This window comes from Lithobates pipiens, unplaced genomic scaffold (genome assembly GCF_037356315.1).
Source record: "Lithobates pipiens isolate NorthernLeopardFrog02 unplaced genomic scaffold, aLitPip1_a1.2 Scaffold_27, whole genome shotgun sequence".
Taxonomy (NCBI): domain Eukaryota; kingdom Metazoa; phylum Chordata; class Amphibia; order Anura; family Ranidae; genus Lithobates; species Lithobates pipiens.
The window spans coordinates 62938552-62956742 of record NW_027507788.1 but is presented as its reverse complement, the minus strand read 5'-3'; the positions used below and the strand labels follow the sequence as shown (position 1 = coordinate 62956742).

The 18191-nt window shown below is 41.7% G+C and overlaps 1 long non-coding RNA gene across 1 annotated transcript; it reads left to right on the top strand.

Moving 5' to 3' along the window:
* Positions 1-180: 180 nt before the first annotated feature.
* Positions 181-7000, top strand: LOC143933895 (uncharacterized). The gene is made up of 2 exons (XR_013263160.1): positions 181-6352; positions 6519-7000. It is a non-coding gene; the product is annotated as an uncharacterized LOC143933895 (long non-coding RNA).
* The last annotated feature ends 11191 nt before the right edge of the window (positions 7001-18191 follow it).

Sequence of the window (18191 nt, the reverse complement as noted above, 5' to 3'; positions counted from 1 at the left end):
ATATAAGCATAAGCAGGTTCAGTATTTAATAAGTAATACCTACAACCATTTGATATATATATATATATATATATATATATATATATACAGTGCCTTGCGAAAGTATTCGGCCTCCTTGAACTTTGCAACCTTTTGCCACATTTCAGGCTTCAAACATAAAGATATAAAAATTTTATTTTTGTGAAGAATCACCAACAAGTGGGACACAATTGTGAAGTGGAACGAAATCTATTGGATTTTTGAAACTTTTTAACTAATAAAAAAATGAAAAGTGGGGCGTGCAAAATTATTCGGCCCCCTTGCGTTAATACTTTGTAGAGCCACCTTTTGCTGTGATTACAGCTGAAAGTCGCTTGGGGTATGTGTCTATCAGTTTTGCACATCGAGAGACTGAAATTCCTGCCCATTCTTCTTTGCAAAACAGCTCGAGCTCAGTGAGGTTGGATGGAGAGCGTTCGTGAACAGCAGTTTTCAGCTCTTTCCACAGATTCTCGATTGGATTCAGGTCTGTACTTTGAGTTGGCCAGTCTAACACCTGGATACGTTTATTTGTGAACCATTCCTTTGTAGATTTTGCTGTATGTTTGGGATCATTGTTTTGTTGGAAGATAAATCTCCGTCCCAGTTTCAGGTCTTTTGCAGACTCCAACAGGTTTTCATCCAGAATGGTCCTGTATTTGGCTGCATCCATCTTCCCCTCAATTTTAACCATCTTCCCTGTCCCTGCTGAAGAAAAGCAGGCCCAAGCCATGATGCTGCCACCACCATGTTTGACAGTGGGGATGGTGTGTTGAGAGTGATGAGCTGTGTTGCTTTTACGCCAAACATATCGTTTTGCATTGTGGGCAAAAAGTTAGATTTTGGTTTCATCTGACCAGAGCACCTTCTTCCACATGTTTGGTGTGTCTCCCAGGTGGCTTGTGGCAAACTTTAGACAAGACTTTTTATGGATATCTTTGAGAAATGGCTTTCTTCTTGCCACTCTTCCATAAAGGCCAGATTTGTGCAGTGTACGACTGATTGTTGTCCTATGGACAGACTCTCCCACCTCAGCTGTAGTTCTCTGCAGTTCATCCAGAGTGATCATGGGCCTCTTGGCTGCATCTCTGATCAGTCTTCTCCTTGTCTGAGCTGAAAGTTTAGAGGGACGGCCAGGTCTTGGTAGATTTGCAGTGGTCTGATACTCCTTCCATTTCAAAATGATCGCTTGTACAGTGCTCCTTGGGATGTTTAAAGCTTGGGAAATCTTTTTGTTTCCACATCCGGCTTTAAACTTCTCCACAACAGTATTACGGACCTGCCTGGTGTGTTCCTTGGTCTTCATGATGCTCTCTGCGCTTTCAACAGAACCCTGAGACTATCACAGAGCAGGTGCATTTATACAGAGACTTGATTACACACAGGTGGATTCTATTTATCACCATCAGTCATTTAGGACAACATTGAATCATTCAGAGATCCTCGCTGAACTTCTGGAGTGAGTTTGCTGCAAAAAGGGGCCGAATAATTTTGCACGCACCACTTTTCAGTTTTTTATTTGCTAAAAAAGTTTAAAATATCCAATAGATTTCGTTCCACTTCACAATTGTGTCCCACTTGTTGGTGATTCTTCACAAAAAATTTAAATGTTATATCTTTATGTTTGAAGCCTGAAATGTGGCAAAAGGTTGAAAAGTTCAAGGGGGCCGAATACTTTCGCAAGGCACTGTATATATATATATATATATATATATATATATACCGTATCTTATTTGTGGGAATATCTGCAGTAGGTTCAAAGAGATGGACCAGGTTTAGATTCATCAGTCACATAATGATATTGGCAACTTCAGGGACTAAGAGAGCAGCACAGCAAGCTACAAAAACATTTGAACACATATGGTATGCATGTGTCACATGGCGCTGTTAGATGTGTGTTTGTCAGGGCAATTGATTGGCTGATTGTGACAAGGAAGGTAAATAAAGTAGGTGTGAATTATGTTAATTTGTAGAGCTGCTTGTAGAATAACACCCAGTGCATCAAGCTAAATTTGAAAATTTCCCAGTAGAGCACAATGGATACTTAAAGAGAACCTTTCCTCCTCACATTAGGTGCCATAAGGTGCCAGACTTTGACTAAAGCAATGACTGCATTAATATTAATGGTACATAATATTCTAGAAAAATAGGTTCATAAGTAGAGACAAACAGTTTTATGTAAAGTACATCTATAGCCAGGTCTTTTTTTTTTTCTTCTAATTTTGTATAGAATATGGATTGCTTAAAACCTTTGTCTAATTTTTTTGTTTGTTTGTTTTTTTTCCCATTGGGGAGGCTTACCTTAAAAGATGTAATGCTTACCCCCGAAGGAGCCGCTTGACATGTTGGATCCCCTTGTTGATGTGCCCATGACTTTGTGAATAGCAACATACTCCCTGACACACCAGGTGGGTGAGGGATATTTATTGCCGATGCCTGGATATCCATCCCAATGATTTAAGCAAGCCCTAGATTATACAAATTTTCTTTCCTTCAACCATGAGTTGAAATAAAATAAAAAAAAAACGCTTGCTTTCCCCATCAACACTAATGGGGGAAAAGAGGAAATCTCTCCTGCTGCTATCATATTATAACAGCGGGAGGTTTCCCTGCAATCATAATGTAATGACCACTGCTAGCAGTTATAGCCACCGGCAGTGATCACACAAGAAAAATCTAGCTGGCTGGTTGTACTGAAGTCGAGCGAGAAGTAAATTACAACCAGATAAACAGAGGAAAAGAACAGTAAACGAGTTCTACTGCAAATATTAAACAATTTGAGAGACATACTGCAATGAATAAACAAAGACAAGAATGTATTGCAATCACAATAATAGGTATGAAACACAACAATGTCTGCATTCTATTCTCTGCAACCCTAACAGAGGTGGAGATATAACACACTGTCAGTTCAGCAGTCACTAGAAGCCTACCCTACTCTTTACGCTCTGCTGGCCAGCTCAATGAGGCCCAAAACATAAGGTTGGTATGCTTTGATGCAGCAAAGAGGCAAGTATGAATGTTTTATTTTTTTGAAAAACCCAAATGTCTTCTTTAATGTGATACTAAACACACACCATTTAATTTACATTGTCACTTCTATTTCTATATGCGATGATGACGCTGTAATTATTTAACCACTTCAATACAGGGCACTTTCATCCCCTTCCTGCCCAGGCCAATTTTCAGCTTTCAGTGCTGTCACATTTTGAATGACAATTGCACGACCATGCAACACTGTATCCTAACAAATTTTTTATCATTTTTTTCGACAAATAGAGCTTTCTTTTGGTGGCATTTGATCACATCTGTGTTTATTTTTTGCTAAACAAATAAAAAAGACCAAAAATTTTGAAAAAAAAAAGTTTTTCTTTGTTTCTGTTATAAAATTTTGTAAATAAGTTTTCTCATTCAATGACGAGCACTGATGAGGCTGCACTGAAAGGCACTGATGAGGCAGCACTGATGAGATGGCACTGATGGGCATTGATGATAAGGCACTAATATGTAGCACTGCTGGTCACTGATAGATGGCACTGCTGGGCACTGACAGGTGACACTGATATGCAGCACTAATACGTGGCACTCATGGGTACTGATAGTTGGCACTGATGGGCTACACTGATGGGTACTGGTGGGTGGCACTGATGAGGAGCCACTGACAGTTATTACTGATGGGGACTGATTGGCATCCTTAATGAGCACTGATTGGCACCCATGGTGGCCATGGGTTAGCATCCCTGGTGGGCACGGATTGAAATCCCTGGTGGGCTCCCTTGATTAGTCTGCACTGATAATCAATGCGCTGATTATCACTGCAGACCCCCCCTGTCAGGAGAGTAGCCGATCAGCTCTATTCGTGCCTTGTCGGAGCGAATAGAGGAAAAGCTGATAAACAGCACTTCCTGGTTACCATGTGGCCAGCTGTGATTGGACACAGCTGATCACATGGTAAAGAGCTTACTTCATAAGCTCTTTATCAAGATCAGCTTTGCAGTGTGTCAGAGTGACACACTGCACCACTGGTTGCCGCTCTGCATGCCCTTGTGGGTGCACATGGGCAGCTTATCCCGCTGGATGTCATATGACACCCAGTCAGCATAATACAACCACCCTGCTGCCATAATTTTGCACACTCCAGGCGAGAAGTGGTTAAATAAAATAAAAATCTAAGTGCCTTTTTCCTAATTAATATACAGCTGTCATATGACCTAGCTCTTTCCCAGCCTGCTTGTAGGGAAGCATTAGCAGGAGGAGCTTCTATTCCTCTGCTACTGGTCGTATGTTCAAAATAAAAAAAAACAGCCTTTGGAATCCAGAGTAAAAAATAAATAATTAATATCAATAAAATTGTCATACAAATTTTTATTTGAAATTAAATCTTTATTGTTTTGTAGAAATAACATGGTGTGGCTGGATTTCTGACAGTCACAGGCTGTATAACTCCCCTTCAGCCTCTGTCTTAAAATAAGAGGGAGATAAAGCCACCATTAACCTCCCTGGCGGTATGATTAGTTCTGATTTTAGGTGCTGAAAGCGGTACAATTATTTTGCATGGAAATTTGGCATTTTATATTGTAAGCCTGCAATTCTTAGGAATAACTCTCTTAAATCTGTGTCTAGCAGACATCCCGGGTATGATAAAATTGATAATATAATAAAAAATTATAAAAATTATTCAATAATGTAATCAAATTCAAAAACACAGAAATTTGCTCATTTGCAGAATTGTTGCTGTCATTAGATTTAGTGTTTGATGACGAATTTCCCCACAAATCGCTATCGCTCAATTCTGAAAGTGATTCTAATTTATTATCGCTGTTTTCTAGTTGGTCTAAAATCACTTTTGACATAAAGGGACAGTTTTTGGTTGCTATGGGCAATCTCCAAATTCCAGGCAGAAAAAAACAGTATTTATAATATAAAAGTGCATGCAGGGCACTGGAAAGACCACTAGTGGCAAAGGGGGTGTGTAATTTTTTTATACAGTACTGTAATCTGTAAGATTACAGTACTGTGTGTGTTTTGTGTGTTTTTACTTTTTTGAATTTGGCGCCCATCTCTGCTCCCGTGCGCCATAACGTCGCAGGGAACAGAGCTCGGCGGTACTCGGGCACTGTGTGAATCGAGCAGAGGACAGCTTGATCACACAGCGCGGAGAACATTGCTGGATCCAGGGGACAAGGTAAGTAAGTCTCCCTGTATCCTGCAATGCAATCCCGAGTCTGGCTCGGGGTTACCGCTTATGGTACTGAAATCCCAACCAGACTCTGGATCACCGCCAGGGAGGTTAATCTACACGTAATAACCCACCCCCATTGTGTTTAGCTGGTTAGTGGGCATGGAGAAGGAGGGAGGGCGTGAGATGCAATATACCACTGTGTATACACCCACATGTATGACTCTATAGTTACATGGGCTTCTCAAATGTGATAGGGAGGAAATGCTCAGCATATAAACCAACTCTGCTTTAAGCTCCTGTCCCTTTTTTTTGGGAGAAAATCTCTCCAAAACAAGGGGAGATCTCTTCCTAGCAGCTGTTACCAGAACAGATGTCCAGCATTTCCCCTTCCCTCCTCTTCTGATGACAACTCTAAAATCCTAAATTCCCATTAATTTTGTCCCGATTGCAATGGCCACCAGGGCAAATAGTGAGAGTGAATCTATCAAGTGGGGACACAGACAGCGATAAACAATACATCAAACCACACTGCACAGACTTCCAGACATTCCCTGTGAGATGATGGGTTCTTCACTAAATGGTGGTGCCATATAAATCCAATAGAGGAAAACAGTCAGCTCTGAGACTCTGCTTGTCACCTTGATAAAGGGGCTGCTATGCCCCCAAAATGTTAACATGACATGCTGTCTGTTTTCTTCGATTATCAATAAAATCCTGATGGGGGTTCTAACCATTCATTATATCAAATGTAGTAATAACCCTGCAGGGGCCACTGGTAATAACTGGTTCTTCTCCAATAGTAAAGAGGCTACCCACCACCACCAGTCTATACACTCCAGCTCCAATATTTCACACATCTGTGATGGTGTTTGGATGTTTAATTTTGAAAGGCTAAATGTTTAGCGCTGATCAGTGCAGGGTGTACCAACATGGCCTCCACCACCTTCCTACTGCTGGCGTCCAGTTTCTTTCAAAATGTACCATGAAAATGCACCTTTGCCTGTGTAGATAAAAATCCTTGCACCAGTCCTGTCAATATCAGTAAAGCAATTAAGTCCATGCAGCAAGTGAATCCAAATGATATCCAGAAAAACATTGCACATGCGCTGAATTCACAAAATTAGGTTATATAATGCACTGGAGTTTAAGCAGGTTCATGTGCTTCTGGGCAGGTCAATGACCACTTGTCACATAATTCTGTGCTTTGTAACATCCTTCTCTCTCTGTCTATATTGGGTGGAGTTAGGAATACAAGTCTTTAGGTGACCATACATTATACAATCTTATTGTACAATCGTATTTAGATGTAAAATTACAGTACAGCACATGGGCCTGCCCAATGTAATACTAATTCAATGAATTGTTTACATTTTATCATATTATATTTTTGGTAAATCTAAAATAGATTATACAATCAGATTGCAACGTGCATGTGCAGCTTTACATGCAACACAAATAATACTGTAAATGCAGTAGGGTGACATGGTACAGTATAGTTTTGCTTAAATGAAAGAACAGAAACAAAAGGCAGATAATCAAGGTTTTCTGCATTCCTTTCAAAGTTTGAATTTCATAAAGCCCAATTAAGTTTATGCAATTAGAATGGAAAAACAGCAGTTATGTATAATAAAAATATTTTCATTTTTTTTTCTTTCAGCAAGCTGACATTGGATTGGTTGCTGTAGGTTACTTGACTTTTTCCACCATGTTTGCATTTTATTTCATCTTATTTTGTGACAGTACCTCACTAAATAATCATGTGCTTTGTCGATTTAGCCAATAATACTTTAACGCATTCTGGCGCATTGTGCAGTGGATTTTCTCTTTTGCCCAGCTACCCTACCCTGTTTTTCAATAGCCAAGTATTTTAGTCAGTGTATCAGAAATGGTGCCTCCAGGTTTCCAATCAGTTTTATAAATCTGTTAACACTTTATTACATCTCTTGTCAAAGCAGAGCAGAATGTACTCGTGCCTTTGGACTCCAGGGGAAAGCAATCAATCTCCAGTCAATAATTAAGCAGTTAGTGTCACTGCATCTGGGCTTTCCATCTCAAGGTCCCATTAACAACTAGTACGATCGTTCACCATTAATCACTTCCTAATTGGTTGCAGCTTCACCAGCTGTGCTTAGTCGAGCAGAGGACAGTTCAGTTAGGGGAGTTATTAGAGAGTAGGGTGGGATTGGTGGTGTATGCACAAGCAATCTGTAATCAATCACTGTTCACTATCACTCTCCAGATACATCTAAATCCTTTTACATACAGCGGGTATAGAAAAGGATCACCCCCTTTAAAAAAAAATCACATTTTGTTGCTTTGCAGCCTGAATTGTAGACAGACACCATTTTTGTTTTATCTGGCTGTATTTACTAGTGCAACTTATAACATCCAAGTGAAAGATATAACACCGACATGTCAAAAAAACAAACCTCCCTTGTGTAAGTATTATGTTGGACTACATGTTGCTTTAATTACAGCCTTTAGTCTCTTGGGATACGTCTCTCCTAACTTTGCACATCTAGACTTTGCAATAATTGCCCACTCTTCTTTGCAGAACTGCCCAGGTTCAGTTAAATTTGATGGTGACCGTTTGTGGACTGCAGTCCTCAAGTCATTCCACAGATTTGCAATGGGGTTTAAGTCTTGGCTCTGACTAAGCCATGCAAGGACATTCACCTTTTTCTCTTTCAAACACTGTGTGGTCATTTTTGCTGTTTGCTTTGGGTCACTGTCATTTTAGAAGGTGTACCTTCTTCCCACTGACAACTTTCTGGCAGAGGGCAGCAGATTTTCCTTAAGAATTTGAAGGTATTTTTCCCCATCCATTTTTCTTCTATCCTGACAAGTGCTCCAGTCCCTGCTGCAGAGAAACATCCCCATTATAGGATATTACCACCTCCATGCTTTACTATAGAAACTATGTTATTTGCATAGGAAGCGGTATTGAATTTCTGCCAGATATTTTATTTGGTGTTAATGTCACAGGGATTGCTACTTTTTCTGTGCGACCTTGTGGTCAGCATGTAGATTTGGATGAGAAGCAAGGAGCTCCCAGAGAAATACAACTTGTAAAATATGGTTCATAGGCATTTTTTGAGTAGTAGCAACATGTACATCAAGCCAACACATTTTGGGGGATAGGACTCCCCTTTCTTCTGGGTTAGCAAGCAAAGGGTAGAGAAAAAATACATATTGCAATATACAGTATGTATATGCTACTTCTCAATAAACACCTATAAAACATACTTTACAAGTTGTATTTCTCTGGACACCAGGTATTCCTTGCTTCTCATCCAAGCCCACTAAATAGTGAAATTCATCTCACGTGTTGGCTTTGATTTACATGGGCCACAGCAGCATGAGCCTGCTTTGAGCATCTGACAGGTACATTTCTTCTGTCCTTGAAATATTTACATCTCTCCTTTATATCTGTCTCTTTAAAGTGGACCTAACTTTACAATTTAGATGAAAAAAAAAATGTGTAATTGCTTATGTTTAAAAAAATTAATTGTATTGAGGGAAATAAAAGATTCTTCTCCAGACCAGGGTTTCAGAACAGTGCCTTCCTGCAATAATATGTCACAAGTTAGCCTGCAGTTTCCTGCCTATGTATTCTTACCTCCTTGCTGCAGTGCTTTTTCTACCCTGATTCCTTTCACATGTGTGGTTTAGCTGTGCACACTAGAGATGGGCCAAACACCCCCCCCCCTGTTTTGTTTATGCAAAAGTTCGAACATGAACGGCAGGCAAACCCCATTGAAATCTACCCGAACTTGAAAAATCAAAAGTCCGTATTTTAAAGGCTTATATGTAAATTATTTGTAATAAAAAGGATATGGGAGGCTGGCTACTGCCCTGGGGGACATGTACCAAATGCAAAAAGGAGCAGTGATTTTAATAATGCTTAAAGAGAAACAATAAAAATGAAAAAAATATTTAAATATAGTGCCTGGGGGGTCCCCTTAGTCTGCTTGTAAAGTGGCACATCTGTGCCATGTATAGAACCTGCTGAAGCAAAACTGAATTTTTTTTTATTACATTTAAATTGATTTTCCCTGCAAGCTTTCTTTATTTTGTAAACAATGGCTTGAGGTGCCAGTTTGTATAATGATGCTGAAAATTTTGTACGCTCGCAACAAGATTCAAGATTTTTTGGATACATTTTGGCAGACTTTGGATGGAAATAGCAAATGTTTGCACCACAGTGAGCAAGCCTTATGTGAAGAAGTCAAATTATAGTACACTCAGGCCAAGATTAACAATTTTTTTGTTTTAAAGTCTGGTGTCTTTTTTGCAGACTTTAGATAGAATTAACAGGTGTGGAAAAATGTTGGCAATTTCGGGAGGCGATTTGCATAGACATCTGTGCAGGAACCCGCACAGATGTCTGTCAAATCGCCTCCCGAAGTCTGACTGCATTTCCGGGTTGAAATCATGCAAGTTCAGATGAACACGATTTCAAACCTGCTCCAATGTGAACCTAGGCTAAAAGCAAGAATTTGCCTTGCTGTAAAAAATATTATTTGGTGCCCCTGTCAAACAGTTGCAAGAAAATTGGTCTTTCGGTGTTGGTGGTGCCATCACCCCATAACCTTCTAGAGGTACTCTTGATGAAAGCAAGAATTGGCCTTGCTGTAAAAAATAGAAATTTGACGTCCCTGTCACACAGTTGCCAAAATATTGGTCTTTGGATGTTGGTGGTGCCTTCACTCCATAACCTTCTAGAGCAGTAATTCTCAACCTTTCTAGTGCCGTGACCCCTTTATAAAATTTCCCAAGTTGTGGGGACCCCTAACAGTAAAATTATTTTCATAGCGTGGGTTGCCAGCACCCAAGGTAAGACAAGTCCTTTGCGCCCCTAATCCATGAACATTTAGCACTGTGGGGGGGGGGGGGGGGGGGTGGGATCAATGGCAGTGCTGGGGGGAGTTCTGATCAGCCAAATTAGGTGCTCTTGATCAAGGCCATCTGCTGATCTGAGAACTATAGTGGGGATTTTTAATGCCAACTATAATCACAGGTAGTGTTACACTGTGTCTCCAGCTCTGTGGTGTCTCGTAGCAGAGTAACCTATGCCAAAATCAGGTGATAGGGTCACCTTTAGCCCCTCCCACTTCACATTCCTCACCAGTTAGCTGACCTCTAGTCTCTGCTCCCCCAGCCTTGCCGTAAACTGAAAGCAGAGAGGCTGAGTGGGCAGCCATGGGCTCCAGGGACAGCCCTGCTGGGAGAGCAGTGCGGGATTCAGGAACAGCCCAGGATTCGGCAACCCCCAGGTTGAGAACCACTGCTCTAGAGGTATTCTTGATGAAAGCGCAAAAATTGGCCTTGTTGTAAAAAATTTAAATTTGATGCCCCATCACACAGTTGCAGAAAACTTGGTCTTTGGGCGTTGGTGGTGTCTTCACCGCGTAAACTTCTAGAGTAAGGGTCTCAAACTGGTGGCCCTCCAGCTGTTGCAAAACTACAAGTCCCATGAGGTATTGCAAGGCTTGTCAGGTGGAATTCCCACAGATTTTCAGACAACCGTACACTGTCTGTGTACGACCGCCTGAAATGGCTACAGACTCTTCTGGCCAGCTTTAGCACATCTTGCAACCCTGGGTAGGTATTTAGGAAAGCTGCACCACCACATTGAGGACATGTGCCAGGCATGGCAAATGTGTCAACTTTCCCTGTTGAAGGGCAGACAGAAGGTTTGTGCCATTATTGCACACCACCATTCCTGGCTCAAGCTTCCGTGGCGTGAACCACCTCTTGGCCTGCTCAGTGTAGCCCACGTTGCCTGAGCAACTTCACAATTTTCTCAGCTCCTGTTCACTTGCTACTTGTGTATCCTGTGCCTGATTACCCATGTACTGATCCCAGCTTTGTTCTCTGTTTGTGTTGCTTGCTGCCCGTTCTGACCTTGGCTTGTCTCCTGGATTTCCTGTTGTCTCCTGCTGTCAGTATTTTGCACATGCACGTGGTCCTTGCATCCTCAGCTGGGCATACCAGGGGACCACAACCTTGTTCCAGCTTGCTGCAAGGCCATCCCCACCATCAGGCATGGTGTAGAAGCAGGCTGGGGCTTAGACTCCACACCCTGGGGAACCCCCAAGTTGGCAATGTACAAGGGCTCACTACTACAGATGCTGGACATAATCCTTTATCAGTCTTCCTCAGCCCAGCTCCTGCTGAGACTGCAGCAAAAATTCACTTTAGAAATCTTCCCCAGGCTCTCAGCCCAACTACTGCTGAGGCCCAGACTGCAATTTATTGTCTCATTAGCTAACATCAAGATCAGCATCCCCAGAAGAACGGGACCCTTCCTTGAGAGGAAAGAACACTCAGGAAAGGCCTTCTAAACATTTATCACCTCCCCAGGCAATCATTCTAGGGATTAGTGGGGGGGGGGGGGGGGCATGAACATATACCTCCTGGTCATTTGACTCTCCCTCCCCTATATTCTGGAAACTTCTTTCATAGACAGGTGAGAGAAATCAAACACCCAGCTAGGAAACCATGACCAGACAAAAACAGTAGATCACTGCTACACTAATTACAGTGGAGCCAAAAACTAAATTTAGCCCAACAGTCTAACTAGAGGAGGAAGCTACAAAGGTTACTTATTAAAGCTGATTAAATCTGAGGAATATACATGTTTTCACTATGAATTTCTAAAAGCCCCTGCAGCCAGTAATATTTTTTATAGATAACCTGCACAGATGGTAAGTCCAGTTTTGAGTAGCTTAGCCCAAAGCCTTTTAAGTCAGCCATAGATTGAAATTCAGCAGGTTCAGCAGGAACCATATGAATTTTGATCCATCCATGGGCAGCCTGGTTGTACTGAAATTGATCTATCAATTTTTTAATTTTTTTTATGATTACTGCCATAGACTATAGCTAGCAGCAGTAATCATTGTATTCTGAAGGCGGGGAAACTCTCCGCTGTCAGAATACAATAGCACAGCGGGAGGGATTCGTCCATCAACATTGAATGTGTTGATTGGGAAATCAAGCACAAGTTGAAGGAAAGAAAATAGCTTAATATATGGCCAGCCTTAGTTCTATGTATGCTTTGAGCAAGCTATAATTAGATATTGCCACTGAAATACCTGCTTTGTCCTAAACAAAATATACAGCCCATGTTCAAACACTATAAAATAATGGCCAAATCTAAATGTTCCAAGCAAAGTAGGATGGTAATGCAGGCTACAGATCATGATTTTTAAATGTGGACCTTTCTTCATTAAAAGTAACCTATCATGGTATTTTTCATGTGTATTCGGAATAGTCAAGTTAGTGGTCTGACTTTTTTGCCACCACAGTTAAACAATATGGAGTAGTAACCTCCCTGCCAACAGCCTGCGACTTGACAATGAAGGAGTTATCTGTCTTTCCTCCTATCTATGTCAGCACAAGTATATGCAGCATAACCCCAGACCAGAGTGCTGCCCCTCCATCTCCCAGTCTAAGTTCTCTTGTACAGGGAAAAACAAGAGACAGATACCATGACATAATTAGGTACTTGAGTTGAATTGCATTTAAAAATATATTTAAAATATTTTATCACTGAATACATATTAATGAATGCATTAATGAGGACTGTTGTAGCACCCTCTTAGGTAGGTTGCTAGGATGTATACAGGTTAGTGTGGTGTGTTTCAACTACTGCTTAACAGGAGGCTGTTAAGAAGGAAAGCTGCTTTGTTTTACCTAACAGGAAAGTAACATTGTTTAGCTAGGAAGTCCTGTGTGTTTCACAGTGCTGCTGTTTCTGTATTGGCTCGTCTGTATCCAGGCAACCTTGGAAGGTGCTGGATGAATAGGAGTGACTCAGCAAATCAGCAGCATGAATATGGATGCCATGTCAAACAATTACAAGCATAGGGGCCCCTATGCATGCTGGGAAGGGTATTAATATTCAGTGAAGCATAGAGGAGGTGGTCTCTTACCTGGAGAGGAGAGTCCAGCTGAGGAGTGCTGTGCTCTCCTCAGCACCTGCTGCCATGTGGCCTTGGGTGGGAGACCTGAGAGATGGAATGCTGACCAGAGTGTTATTAAAGCAGAGTTACAGTCTTTTTTCAGTTTATTAAAAGTCAGCAGCTACAAAAAATGTAGCTGCTGACTTTTAACAGGCACTCTCCTGTCCCACGGTGATGCGTGCACCCAAAGCCTCGCTCCTCTCCCCCTCCTCTCTGCGGCGCCGTCATTGCAACTGTGGGTACCTGGCTGTGACAGTGCGAGCTGCGCTCACCTAGTGGCCAGGTGAACTTCTGGGACCTATGATATGTCACAGAATTTTGCAGAGAGGCAGGGACCACCTAGGGGGAGAGGAGGAGTTGCTTAGTCAGCCAAGCAATCGAAAGAGGAAATGGGACAGGAAGTACCTGTCAAAACCAGGTACCCATTCCCCTCCAAAAAAAATCACATGTGTCATGTAAGGTGGCGAGGAGTACTTAAAGCAGAGTTCTACTTTTGGGTGGAACTCCGCTTTAAGAACTGACTGAGGGGGAGCCGTCCCCGTGAGATCTGTCTGGAATCACTGGAGGGTGCTTCTGGAAGATTGTAAGGAGACTACCATAAGCTCCAGAGGCCTTGTGAGTACAGACTGTAAAGATCTTGCCCCCCCCCCCCCCTCTATTCTAGGAAAGTCAGCTACTTGGTTGAGCAGAAAGGAGATACTGCTAGTGTCATGAAGATCAACCATCCATTATTTCTACAAAGGACTTGCTCAAGACTGTACAGTGTATAATCCTGTAATTCCACAGTTCAGTTGAAGAAGCTGTCCTCCTTGTAATTAGTTGAATGTGGATAATACCACAACATTCCCCTATCTATCTAAGTTCTACAATAAAATACCAAAACAAGCAAAACCCCTAGACTGATTATTGAAAAAAATGAGCAGAAGTAAGAGTGCACCTGGATGTGGAAGAAAATCCTGTGTGCCTGGCTGCACTAGACAATCTGGGTAATACATCTAGCAGCTTCTACAAAGGTATCGCTACACCATATTTTCCTAAATTTTGACAATAACGAATACAGAAACACGTTTCTTCCAAACAATCCTGTGTGAAATCTTTTCCAGTAAATATTTTAGAATGTTACTGTAGGAATAAATCCTACTTTTTAGGCACATTTAAATCAAAATTGCAGTATATGCAATGTGAAACAGTACAGTAAATCTTGGTGAGCAAATTAGTGTTTAAGCATGGTATATATTATTGAACTTAATGGCCCATCTCAAAAGAGTAGGAAAAAAAAAAAAAAGGACAGTCACAGGAGACCTGACAAAAATGTATTCATCATCAGCCTTGAGCCAGCCACAGCTGCTCCCTGTCAGACTGGTGAAATGAAGAATATTTTCATCACATTCAGGGTCCCTAGAGTCATTACTTAGGGAGGCTGAGGAACCACAGAAATACATTGCCCGGGGGTGCAGGAGGATTGCCAAGACGTGCAACACTTCATTGAGTGCTCACTGACCCCCCCCAAGATTCATGTACATACAAGCAGACCTCCCACCCATCACAAGACACACATACTCCCTATGAAATAAAAATCACTTATGTATGACTAATTGATCCAGAAGACCTAGCAGACTCAAATAATACAATGTCTGATAAGCAGCATTAAAACTATTGCTGAAAAAAATTGTTATAAATATCTGCCTGCAAATATCTATTTGTAAAGATTTAAAATAAATTATGATTAATATAATAAAGCAATTGAAAACAAGATGGAAAACTGGCGTTAAAGAAGCATCATAAAAAATGATATTCTGATAATTGGATGGGGTCAGTAATAAAAGTATTTAGTGCATAGATTCCTTTATTTTACTTAAGGTCTTTATTTATATTCATATTACATTGCATTATCCGGGGGCCCGCATGGGACAGGGCAAAGGGCTGTTTGCTTGTGCCTATTCTCTCTCTTCTCTCAGCAGGTTCTATTGGTGCAACAAGCTGTTATTGGAGGAATTTGGCGGGGCGGGTTCTTCACGCTTTCTAACTACTTATAAAAGCCGGATGCTGCCAGCCACCTGAAGAGGACCAGTCTGTACTCCTGTGTACCACTTATCATGGACTCTTTCCTTTGTCAACTCCTGGAAAAGGCAGAAAGCTCCGGTGAGGAGTGGCTAAGGCATTGCTTAGCTGAAGACCCTCCTGCTTGTTCTTCTCTCCCTGCCTGTCTAACTCCTAGGTGGAACATTAATATGGAGGAACACAGGGATTCTCCTGCAGCTGGCAGCTCACGCACACCTGTAGGAAAGGGAAAAACACAGAAAAAGTCGGCAGCCCCTGCTGTTCCTTATTCTAAGGAAGATTCTTTCACTTCTGCTTCTCGTTTCAGGTATCTTAAAAAATGCTGCAATTCTATCCTCCTCATCCTCCATTCCAGAAACCAGCGCTGCAGCTCCTTTGGGACAGAATGCTGTGTCAGATATCCTACCTGGTGACAATTCTATTTCTTCTTTACCTGACTTAATTTTTATTCTTAATTCTTTAGCAAATGCTTTTGCTAGCCTGTCAAAAGGGGAAGAATGATCTCCTTCTCCCTCTCTCATTGCCAGAGCTCTGTTTGCAAGCTCTGGCAGTTCTTTTCAGACTAGGCAGCAATTAATTCTTTAGGTCAAACACCTATCCCTGTACAGGAGGCACTCCTTCTGGTACCTTACAAGAGGCACATGTATTTGGTGCAGCTCAGGAGACACAGCCTTCTGGTGCTCATCTTAATAATATGTCAGGTGTACAGTCTTCTGGTACTTTTTCCTATAATTTTCAGCCAGGTGCACAGTATTCTGGTGCAGTGCCAGGAGCTCAGTATTCTGGAGCAATATCGCAAAACTCAATGAATCATTTAAATACTAATACTGCTCCCCCTGCTGGTATAAGGCAGGATGTACAGCCTTTACTTGTTTCAGGTGCACAAAATATTGGTGCTTATCAAGATGCTGGTACTATGTTGCAGCAGTCAGTCACTGCTGATGCTTTAAAGGTTGGCCCTGTTTGGAACGCTATGCGGTACACCCTTCTCTGCATTGGGCTAAATCTGATGTTGCCTCCTAAACTGTGGTACAATATAAAACTATCAATCCTGCTAATAATTAATTTTGCAAAGGATTCTGCTTTGCGTTTAATGAAGGACAATGCAAATTTTTGGCCAACTGTAGATACAAGCTTGAGTGCTCATATTGTACAGGGTCACACCCTGCTTGTAGATGTTATCGAATGGCCTCTGCCATGTCAGGTCAGCCTCAATCTAGGGACAAGTTTTCAAAAGGCACTGACAACAGTGAAATTGTTAAGCATGCTTCCTTGGCTAGAAATGTATCCAAACATCAAGCATGTTAAGCATGTTTTTTTAGTCCCTGGATTTTCTGGAACTGGTTGTAATTTAGTTGATAATTTGCAGTTGGTCCTTTCACATCCAGAGGTTGTTAGAGATAAAATTGAGAACGAATTAGCAGAGGGCAGGATTGCGGGTCCGTTCTCATCGCCCCCTTTTTCCAATTTCAGAATTTCACTGTTGGGAGTAGTCACCAAGAAAGAGCCAGGCTCTTTTCGCCTGATACATCATTTATCATATCCTGCTGGTAATTCTCTCAATGACGAGGTTGCTGATTTTGATGCTTCAATCAACTATGCTTCTTTCGATGAGGCCTACGTTCTTCTTAGGCATTTTGGAAAGAATGCATTAATGGCCAAGGCGGAAGTCAAGTCTGCATTTCGGTTACTCCCAGTAAACCCCCAAGGCTTTAATTCTTTAGGTTTTAATTTTAGTATCATTATTTTTTATTGAATAACAAAAGAGTTCACAAGAATGAAGCAATTGGGATGACAATTTACAAAGGGTGCCAAGACCCACTGTGTAGTACAAATACAGGCACAAGACAAAACAACTGGATGCAAAACTATAAAGTGACATGTATAGTTAGAATACACATACTCTAACATCCGATCATGGTTAAAAAGAAAATAACACAGAAAAGAATGAAGGCCAAAAAAAGAACAAGGCAAGCTCCGGCTGGGGGGGGGGGGGGGGGGGGGGCGGAGCACCATGACGTAGGAGTAGCCGCCCGCCGAACCTCCTGAGGGCCTCGCTCTGTCTCCCCCCTGCCGTGCACTCGATGCTGCGCAGTGTGCCATCCGAAATATCGGTCCACCAGTCCCATAGGTCTAATGGGAAGGGGGGAGTCCTACCCAGTCTCACAAGACGTTCTGTTATAGGACAAGGGGGGAGGGGAGAGGGGAGATGGAGGGGGGGTGTTTTTGTTGCTTTTTGGGGCTCTCACTCGGTCCTCCCATAGGGTTAGTAAGGACAGGTACCACTGGATCCACTGGATGCTCAAAAAAACAAGGAGAGGGAACTACCCCGGGTAGGGAGGTATGGTAGTATTTCATGTTATTACCTATAATGTAAGGGGCTTAAATACAAAAAGGAAAAGATATAGGATAAATGATGAACTGCAATATATGGAAGCAAATATAGTATGCCTCCAAGAGACGCATATAACATGCACTTCTGTGGTCAGATTGAATTCGGCTAATTTTCCGGTATGGTTCTATGGGGACTCCCCATCCTCTTACTCTAGAGGGGTTGCGATAGGCTTTAGTAGAACAATGAGGTTAAATTTAGAGGAGCGACTAGTGGACCCGGAGGGACGATACCTGTGCCTAAAAGGTATGCTGTTTAACTTTAAATGTACAATTGTAAATATTTATGCCCCAAACGAGAATGCTGGTAGATTCTTAAAGAAAGTACTGAAAAAAATAGAAGACTTCAAAGAGGGGAAATTAATCCTTGCTGGGGACTTTAATTGGAGTATGAACCCTAAAATAGACACTACAGGGGTGGGACCCAGGACATCTGAATACAAACAGAGAATGTTTTTAAGGGCTCTAGCTTCATACCAGCTACAGGATACCTGGAGAATACTGCATCCAAAAGACATGCTTCTCTTCGGTCCATGGTTCCTTCTCTCGAATAGATTATATTTTTTTGGAAC